Source organism: Chiloscyllium plagiosum, chromosome 3 (assembly GCF_004010195.1).
Source record: "Chiloscyllium plagiosum isolate BGI_BamShark_2017 chromosome 3, ASM401019v2, whole genome shotgun sequence".
In the NCBI taxonomy this organism is placed as follows: domain Eukaryota; kingdom Metazoa; phylum Chordata; class Chondrichthyes; order Orectolobiformes; family Hemiscylliidae; genus Chiloscyllium; species Chiloscyllium plagiosum.
In genome coordinates, this window is record NC_057712.1 from 98,644,260 (window position 1) to 98,654,302 (window position 10,043).

General features: G+C 44.2%; 1 non-coding gene and 1 pseudogene across 1 annotated transcript; both read right to left on the reverse strand.

Annotated features, from left to right (window-relative positions):
• LOC122539991 overlaps positions 1-2,051 on the reverse strand; it is an 82,277-nt pseudogene extending 80,226 nt beyond the window's left edge.
• Positions 2,052-8,939: 6,888 nt separating this feature from the next.
• trnaf-aaa lies at positions 8,940-9,012 on the reverse strand. Its single transcript has one exon. It is a non-coding gene; the product is annotated as a tRNA-Phe (tRNA).
• Between the last annotated feature and the right edge of the window lie 1,031 nt (positions 9,013-10,043).

Below are 10,043 nucleotides of genomic sequence, written 5' to 3' on the forward strand. Positions count from 1 at the left end.
ATTGACTGCTCTCTCCACCTGTGCCCCCTGTTTTGTGTTGTCTACCAATGTTCTTCGTATCTAAGTATGTCAACTCACACCTCTTTGCATTGAACGAATATGTCCACTCCACCATCTTGTCAATGCCCTTTCAGACTGTTCTCCTCACAGCTTACAGTTCCTCGTGCGATCTGAAAATTTTGACATTGTCCCTTGCATACCAAGATCCATATCTTTAGTATATATCAGGAAAAGCAAGAGAGACCCTCAGGGAACTCCACTACAAACCTTTCTCCAAGCCCAAAATATCCATTGACCATTACTTTCTGTTTCCTATCACTCAATTAGTTTTGTATCCACATAGCTACTGACCATTTTATGCGATCACCTATAACATTTCTTATAAGTCTACATTGTGGTATTGGGAAACGCTTTGCGGAAATCCAAACATAACACATCAACCACATTATTCTCATCTGGCCTTTCTGTTACCTCTTCAAAAGACTCCAGCAAGTTACTGAAACATGATTTCCCCTTTAGAAATCCATGCTGACTCTTCTTAATAAATCCAAAGTTTTCTAGGTGACTACTAACTCTATCTTGAATAATTATTTTGAGAAGCTCCCCACCACCTGAATTAAACTGACTGGTCTATAATTGTTTGATTTATCCATGCAACCTTTAATTCAACAAGGTTGTGATAATCTCTACCTTGTTTACACTTGCCCTGATTCCAGGGAAGACTGAAAGATGATGGCCAATGTTCCTACAATTTCTACCTTCATTTCCTTCAAAATCCTGGGATGCATCTCATCTGGTTCTCGTACCTTGTTAACTTTCAGTACCAACAGTCAACTAAGACTTCTTAAGGGTGGCATGGTGGCTCAGTGGTTACCACTGCTACCTCACAGCGCCAGGGGTCTGGGTTTGATTCCAGCCTTGAGAGACTGTCTGTGTGGAGTTTGCACATTCTCCCCGTGTCTGCATGGGTTTCCTCCCACAATCCAAAGATGTGCAGGTGAAGTGAAGTGGCCATGCTAAATTGGCATAGTGTTAGGTACATTAGTCAGGGGTAAAATGTAGGGGAGTGGGTTACTCTTCAGAGGGTCAGTGTGGACTTGTTGGGCTGAAGGGCCTGTTTCCAATCCATTCCACTTCGTCCTTTTCAATGTTGAACCTTCTAGTGATAGAGTTTCTTCCTCTGTCACCGTGGCCTAGACAACATTCTCCTGTTTATTTCAGATTTTCAGCACATGCAGATTTTATTTTGTGTTCCCTTGTGTGGATTGCCTTTCAGAAATGCAGGCATACGACCTGGAGGGAAAGACTGGTCACAGTAAAAAATGTATGTGCTGGTCATACTGGAGCACCATTTTGAGGTATACAAAGGTGAGTCAGTCCTGTATATGTCTTTAGGAAGATTTGCTACTTTTTTCTTATAACTGTTGTTGTATGTAGTTTAATCCAGCTTTTGAGGAATTGATGAGTTGCTGGTAAAATCAAGGAACTAATTTATCTCGTATCAAGGTAATGTGTACAAGTTTACATCAGTATGTCTTATTCTGCTAATGCCATGACCAAACTCCCTACAAGTCTCTCACATAGTTTTTATGGGACGTACCGTTCATGTGGTCCCAGATATTAACCCTTACAACTCTGCAGCAGCGACTCATGAAAGCCATTCCCAGACCTGCTGAATACATAGCAAACCAGCAGTGGATGCAATCCCAGGTTTTTTCTTCTTCTCTCCCAGTCTCCGACTCTCGGTCTCTGCTCGACCCCTGGCCTCTGCCCAACCCCTGGCCTGAGCTCGACTCCCAGCCTCTGCTCGATCCCCGGCCTCTGCTCAATCCCCGGTCTCTGCTCGACTCCGGCCTGAGCTCAACTCGCAGCCTCTGCTCGACACCCGGACTCTGACAACTTGCAGCCTCAGTGCAGACACCACAAAGGGTCCTCTTGGCCTGCCATACTGACCTCCCGGCCTGATGCTGTGGACTCCTGTGGCAGCCCTCCAATATGATGGCTTCTTGCCAGGCATGTGACGGTCTCTTGGCCTGGCATGGCCTCAGCATGGTCTCCTGCTCTCAAGGTGATTCTGGAGTGATCTCCCAGCCTTGTGATCCTCAAGGTGAAGCCTGGCACAGTCTGGAGCCAAGGCCCGAGTGGACTGGAGGCTAGGTGCCACTGTGGTCTGGGTTGGAATACCATTGTTCTGAATTTTTATTTCTACAAGGCTGGACTTTTTATTTATTTAGATTGGATTACTTACAGTGTGGAAACAGGCCCTTCAGCCCAGCAAGTCCACACTGACCCTTCGAAGAGCAATCCACCCAGACCCATTCCCCTACATCTAACACTACGGGCAATTTAGCGTGGCCAATTCACCTAACTTGCACATTTTTGGACTGTGGGAGGAAACCAGAGCACCCGGAGAAAACCCACGCCGACACGGGGAGAATGTGCAAACTCCACACAGACAGTTGCCTGAGGCGGGAATTGAACCTGGATCTCTGGTGCTGTGAGGCAGCAGTGCTAACTGCTGTGCCACTATGCCTTGTAACTGAAGAATCTGTACCTAGGTACCTTCGTGCCTAAGATGGTGCTGGAAGTGGCAACTTACAAACTTATCACTGCATCCATTTGAGTGCATATGGCAATAAAACTAATTCAATTCAATTCAATTCAATTCACTCATTTAAATGAATAGTGAGGACAAGTTCCATGTGCAACATGCATCTTCTTGGCACACTGAATCAATTTTCTTATGGGGGGGGGGGCGGTGGGCAGCATTTAGTAAAGGCAAGGGCTAACCAGGCATTTGCTTCCAATTTGTTTCTTGGGAAGTTTATATGGTGATAGCAAAAGTTTCCTGAATTGGGATACATATTTCATCGCTGAGATACCAATAAGGCCATAAGATATAGGAGTAGAAATCAGGCAATTGGGTCCATCAACTCTGTTCCGCCATTCAATCATGGCTGATAAGTTTCTCAACCCCATGCTCCCACCTTCTCGCCATAACCCTTGATCCCCTTGGTAATCAAGAACCTACCTATCTCCGTCTTAAGTATATTCAATGACCTGACCTCTACAGCCTTCTGTGGCAATGAATTCCAGAGATTCACTGCTCTCTGCCTGAAGACATTTCTTGTCATCTCTGTTCTAAAGAGTCTTCCCTTCACTCTAAGGTCATGCCCTCAGATCCTAGTCCCTCATGCTAATGCAAATATTTTCCCAATGTCCACTCTGTCCAGGCCATTCAGTATTCTGTAAGTTTCAAGTAGATTCTGAACTCCATTGAGTATAGACTGAGAGTCCTCAAACCTTCCTCATATGTTAAACCTTTCTTTCCCGGGATCATTCTCGTGAAGCTCCTCTGGATCTGCTCCAGGGCCAATATATCCTTCATGAGGTCGGGGCCCAAATTGCTCACGATATTCTAAATGCGGTCTGCCTTATAAAGCCTCAGAAATATATTTCTGCTTTGTTATTCTAGTACTCTTGAAATAAATGCCAACATTGCATTTGCCTTCCTAACTATTAACTCAACCTGCAAGTTAACTTAAAGAGAATCCTGGACTTGGATTCCCAAGTCTCTTTGCACTTCAGATTTCTGTATTTTCTCCCAATTTAGAAAATAGTCCACGCCTCTATTCCTCCTACCAAGGTGTATGACCTCACATTTTCCCACATTGTATTCCAATGTTATTTCTTTGCCCACTCTCCGAGCCTGTCTAAATCCTTCTGCCTCCCCGCCTCCTCATTGTACTTGTTCCTCCATCTATCTGTTAATCATCTGCAAACTTAGTCAGAATATACCCTCAGTTTCTTCATCCACATCACTAATGTATAAAGTGAAAAGTTGTGGTCCCAACCCTGACCCTTGTGGAACATCACTAGTCACTGGCTGCCATCCTGAGAAGGACCATTTTATCCTACTCTCTGCTTTTTGCCAGACAGCCAATTTCTTATCCATGCTAGTACCCTGCCTCTAACACTGTAGGCTGTTACTCAGCAGCCTCTGTGCAGGCCTTCTGGAAGTCCAAGTAGATAATATCCATTGGCTCTCCTTGGTCTAACCTGCTGGTTATCTCCCCAAAGAATTCTAATAGATTTGTCAGGCATGACCTCCCTTTGATGAAACCATTTTACCATTTTACCCTGTACTTCCAAGTGTTCAGAAATTTCATCCTTCACAATGCTACTCGACCTGTAATTTCCTGTCTGTTGTCTCACTCCCTTCTTAAATAGGGGGGCTACATTAGCAATTTTCCAGTCCTCTGAGACCCTTTCTGACTCCAGTGATCCTCGAAAGATCACTAATAACACTCCACTGTCTCTGGGGTATAGACTATCTAGGTGATTTATCCACCTTCAGACCTTTCAGTTTTACTAGCACTTTCTCCTTGATGATGGCCACCATACTCACCTCTGCCCCCGGACTCTCTTGAATTTGTGGGATGTTACTCGTGTCTTCCACCATGAAGAGTGACACAAGTACTTGTTCAGTTCCTCAACCATTTCTTTGTTCCCCACTACTACTTCTCCAGTATCACTTTCCAGCAGTCCAATGTCTACTTTTACCTTTCTTCTGCCCTTTATATGTCAAAAGAAATCCTTGCAATCTTCTTTTATGTTTCTGGCTAGCTTACTGTCATTTTAATCTTTTCCCTCTTTATTTCATTCTCAGTTGTCCTGTTGGTCTTTTAAGCATCTCAATTCCCTGGCTTCCCACTGCCCTTTGCCGCATTATATGCTTTCTCTTTTGCTTTTACGCAGTCCCTGACTTTCCTTGTCAGGCATGGTTGCCTCTTCCTCCCTGTACCATGCTTCGTTTTCCTTGGGATGAATCTCTGCTCTGTCTCTCTAATCACTCCCAGAAACTCCAGCCATTGCTGTTCCACTGTCTGTCCTGCTAGCCTCCTCTCCCAGTCAACTCTGGTCAGCTCCTCCCTCATGCCTCTGTAGTTGCCTTTATTCAACTGTAATACTGTTACGTCTGATTCCAGCTTCTCCCTCTCAAATTGCAGAGTAAATTCTACCATATTATGGTCACTGCCTCCTAAGGGTTCCTTCACCTTAAGGTCCTGTATCAAGTCTGCTCCATTACGTACCACTAAATCCAAAATTGCCTGTTCCCGAGCGGATTCCCCCACAAGCTGCTCCAAAAAGCTATCCCATAGACATTCTACAAATTACTTTTCTTGTGATCCACTACCAATCTGATTTTCCCTGATCACCTGCATATTGAAATCCCCCATGATCACTATAACCCTGCCTTTCTTACATGGCTTTTCTAGCTCATGTATCTTGTGTCTCACATCCTGATTATTGTGTGGAGGCCTGTACGTTATTTCTTTTATGGCTTCTTTACCTTTGCGGTTCCTCAATTCTACCCACTCAGGTTCTACATCATCTGACTTTACATCGTTTCTTGCAAGTGATTTATATGCATTTCTTACTAATAAGGCAACCTTGCCCCCTCTGTCCACCTGCCTGTCTCTTTGCTAGGATGTATATCCTTGAATATTCAGCTCCCAATCCTGATCCCCTTGCAGCCATGTCTCCGTGATGTCCACCATGTCATACCTGCCAATATTGATCTGCACCACAAGCTCATTTAACTTTTCTCATATACTGCATGCATTCAGATACAACACCTTCAGTCTGTATTGACCATTACTCTCCTCATGGTCATCCCTTTATCCGATCTGATGAAGTTAGATTTCTAACCCTTTCCAAACACTCTGTCCTATTTTGTGCTCTGGAGACTTTGATAACCGCTCCTGAGTTCTCCTTTGCTCTTATTTTTTCAAATTTTTCCACGCAGTTGAATCCACCACCATCACCAACACCAACACCCTCCCCTCACTGCCTTCCCCAGCACCCCCCCCCCCCCAGACCCCCATGCTAATCTGTTGCGTTGTTTCCCTATTCCCCACTTTCTAGTTTAAATTCCTGTTGACCACCCTATTTATCCTACCTGCTAGAACACTGGTTCCCAGCACGGGTCAGGTGGAAACCGTCCCAGTGGTACAGATCCCTCCTGTTCCAATACTGATGCCAACGTCCCATGAGATGGAGCCCCTCGTTCCCAAACTACTCCTTTAGCCAATGGTTTCCTTCCCTTATTCTTGTGTTCCTTTGCCAATTTACACATGGCTCCAGTAGTCATCCGGAGGTTATAACCCTTGAGGACTTGTTTTAAAATTTAGTTCCTAATTTCTGATAGTCCCTAAAGAGGTCCTCTTTCCTCATCTGGCCTATGTTGTTTGTCCTGATGTGGACCACAACAACTGGATCCTCCCCCTCCCTCTCCAATATCCTTTCAAGATGGTCAGAGATGTCTCCCACTCTGGCACTGGGCAGGCAACATGCTATGCGGGACTCCTGATTCAGCTGACAAAGGCTGCTATCCACTCTCCTAATTATAGAGTCCCCTACAACTACCACTTGTCGCTTTATTCCACCCCTCTTGAATGGCCTCCTGTACTATGGTGCCGTGGTCAGCTGGCTTATCCTGCCTCCAGCCCTGTTCCTCATCCACACAGGGAGCAAGTACCTTGTACCTGTTGGACAAGGTCAAGAGCTGAGGATCCTCTGCTCCTGAACTCAGGATCCCACTACCAGCCTCACTTGCAATCACACCCTCCTGTCCCTGGCCACTGACTGCAATTAAGATACTTAATCTACCAGATGAGTTTGCCTCCTGAAACAAAGTGTCTGGGTAACACTCCCCCTCCTGGATGTATCATAGTGTCTGAAGCTCGGAGTCCAGCTCATCAATTCTGAGCAAAAGTTCCTCCAGCAACCAACACTTGCTACAGATGTGGTTACTGCAGTTAGCAATGGGATTAGCCAGCTCCCACATCCTACAGCTACAGCACATCACCTGCCCAGCCATCTTTATTAGTGATTAATTTATGAGTCAGTTAACATGCATTATTGCAATCTTAGTTATGTTTAATGTCAAAGTATAGAGTCATAGAGTCATAGAGATCTACAGCATGGAAATAGACCCTTTGGTCCAACTTGTCAATGCTGACCAGATATCCCAACCCAATGTAGTCCCACCTGCCAGCACCCGGCCCATATTCCTCCAAACCTTTCCTATTCATGTACCCATTCAAATGCCTCTTTTGTATCTTTCCCCTCTCACCCTAAACCTATGCCCTCTAGTTCTGGACTCCCCGACCCCAGGGAAAAGACTTTGTCTATTTACCCTATCCATGCCCCTCATAATTTTGTAAACCTCTATAAGATCACCCCTCAGTCTCCGACACTCCAGAGCAAACAGCCCCAGCCTGTTCAGCCTCTTCCCATAGCTCAAATTTTCCAACCCTGGCAAAATCCTTGTAAATCGTTTCTGAACCCTTTCAAGTTTCACAACATCTTTCCGATAGGAAGGAGAACAGAACTCATGCAATATTCCAACAATAGCCTAACCAATGTCCTGTACAGCCGCAACATGACCTCCCAACTCCTGTACTCAATACACTGACCAATAAAGGAAAGCATACCACTATCTCATCTACCTGCGGATCTACCTTCAAGGAGCTATGAATCTGCACTCCAAGGTCTCTTTGTTCAGCAACAGTCCCTAGGACCTTACCATTAAGTGTATAAGTCCTGCTAAGATTTGCTTTCCCAAAATGCAGCACCTCGCATTTATCTGAATTAAACTCCATCTCCATGGGCCCATTGGCCCATCTGGTCAAGACCCTGTTGTAATCTGAGGTAACCCTCTTCGCTGTCCACTACACCTCCAATTTTGGTATCATCTGCAAACTTACTAACTTGTACCTCTTATGCTCACATCCAAATCATTTATGTAGATGACAAAAAGTAGAGGACCCAGCACCGATCCTTGTGGCCTCCAGTCTGAAAAACGATCCTCCATCACCACTCTCTGTCTTCTACCTTTGAGCCAATTCTGTATCCAAATGGCTAGTTCTCCCTGTATTCCGTGAGATTTAACCTTGGTAATCCATCTCCCATGGGGAACCTTGTCGAACATCTTACTGAAGTCCATATAGGTCACAACTACCGCTCTGCCCTCATCAATCCTCTTTGTTACTTCCTTAAAAAACTCAATCAGGTTTGTAGACACGATTTCCCACGCACAAAGCCACGTTGACTATCAGTCCTTGCCTTTCCAAATACATGGACATCCTGTCCCTCAGGATTCCCTCCAACAAATTGCCCACCACCGACGTCAGGCTCACTGGTCTATAGTTCCCTGGCTTGTCATTACCGCTCTTCTTAAACAGTGGCACCACGTTAGCCAACCACCAGTCTTCCGACACCTCACCTGTGACTATCAATTATACAAATATCTCAGCAAGAGGCCCAGCAATCACTTCTCTAGCTTTTCACAGAGTTCTAGGGTACACCTGATCAGGTCATGGGGATTTATCCACCTTTACCCATTTCAAGTCATCCAGCATTTCCTCCTCTGTAATATGGACATTTTGCAAGATGTCACCATCTACTTCCCTACAGAGTATATTTTCCATATCATTTTTCACAGTAAATACTGATGCAAAATATTCATTTAGTGTTTCCCCCATTTTCTGCGGCTCCACACAAAGGCCGCCTTACTGATCTTTGAGGGGCCGTATTCTCTCCCTAGTTACCCTTTTGTCCTTAATGTATTTGTAAAAACTCTTTGGATTCTCCTTAATTCTATTTGCCAAAGCTATCCAGCCTTTCCTTTCACCCTAACAGGAATATACTTTCTCTGGATTCTCATTGTCTCATTTCTGAAGGCTTCCCATTTTCCAGCCGTCTCTTTACCTGCGAACATCTGCTTCCAATCAGCTTTTGAAAGTTCTTGTCTAATACCATCAAAATTGGCCTTCCTCCAATTTAGAACTTCAAACATTAACTGGCTCCTCTGATTTAGTAATCAAGTGATAACATCTTTTGGCCATCAACCCCCCACTAAAAAGACTGCAATCTGCTGAAACCATGAATTGAACCAAGGACCTTTAGATCTTTAGTCTAACGCTCTCCCAACTGAGCTGTTTCAGCTGACTACTACAGGCAGCAATGAAAAAGAAGTGAGAATTGCTCAATATACCTAATACCATGCCTGAATGACCTGATGATGTGTTCTGACATGTGGTGTTGTTCTGTCTTGCAAACAAATGAGAGAAGCTTCACCAAGCACTTGCCCATGGAAATAGTGATCCATTAGAGAATGTTTATTTCCATGCAGTTTGGTCATCCCAGCAGATTACAGTGATTTTAAGACCTTGCAGTACTAATATTATGCTTTCTGCCAGTCACAGCTGAGTCAGTTCCGCAGACAACTAATTGCACTTCACCACTCGGGGTTCTTGAAATGATCAGAAACTGCTTCAACCATTTTAAAATAATGAGTCTGCTGGGCTGTATTTGCAGAAATTAATTCTTTAGCTGAATCTTACATTTGACAAAATTTGATTGGAGATAAAAGTCTTAAAATGTTCTCGAGGGAGAATCTGTGAGAAAAGCTCATGCGATATTTTTGGAACCATTTCCGATTATTCACAGCAAGGACTGATTTCATCCACTGGTCCTCTCATTATAATTGTAAGTCATTTCTGGCTCATCATTTCAAGGCTATTGTGTCGTGCAATTGTGCAGGAGAGCTTGAAATGATTAAACTTTTAATAGGCATCATTAAAGAACTTATTTCCTTTTTCTGAAAATATAAAACTTTCAATATTTGATTAAAACCTAAAAAGAAGTGCATAGCAGATTAGTTACTGTCAAAATGAAATGACTGTTCCAGATGCCTAGTGACCAGTGTCATTTTGTCAGCTTCCTGCATTACTACAAACAAACTCAACACAGGATTTGGGGACAATGCCTCTCATTAACCTCCTGAAGGCCAATTATCTTCTGGTCTGAGCATGTTCATCAGCAACTTCACCCACAGATTTAAACATTCCAAACTCATCTGTTTCCTAGGACTCCCTTGGTCAGTTCCCTTCTGGCAACTCCTGTTCACTTAGCTCTCCCTGATAGTCTTTGTGCTATCTGATTGCCTTAAAGGACCCCTTTGCTCAGCATTGTCT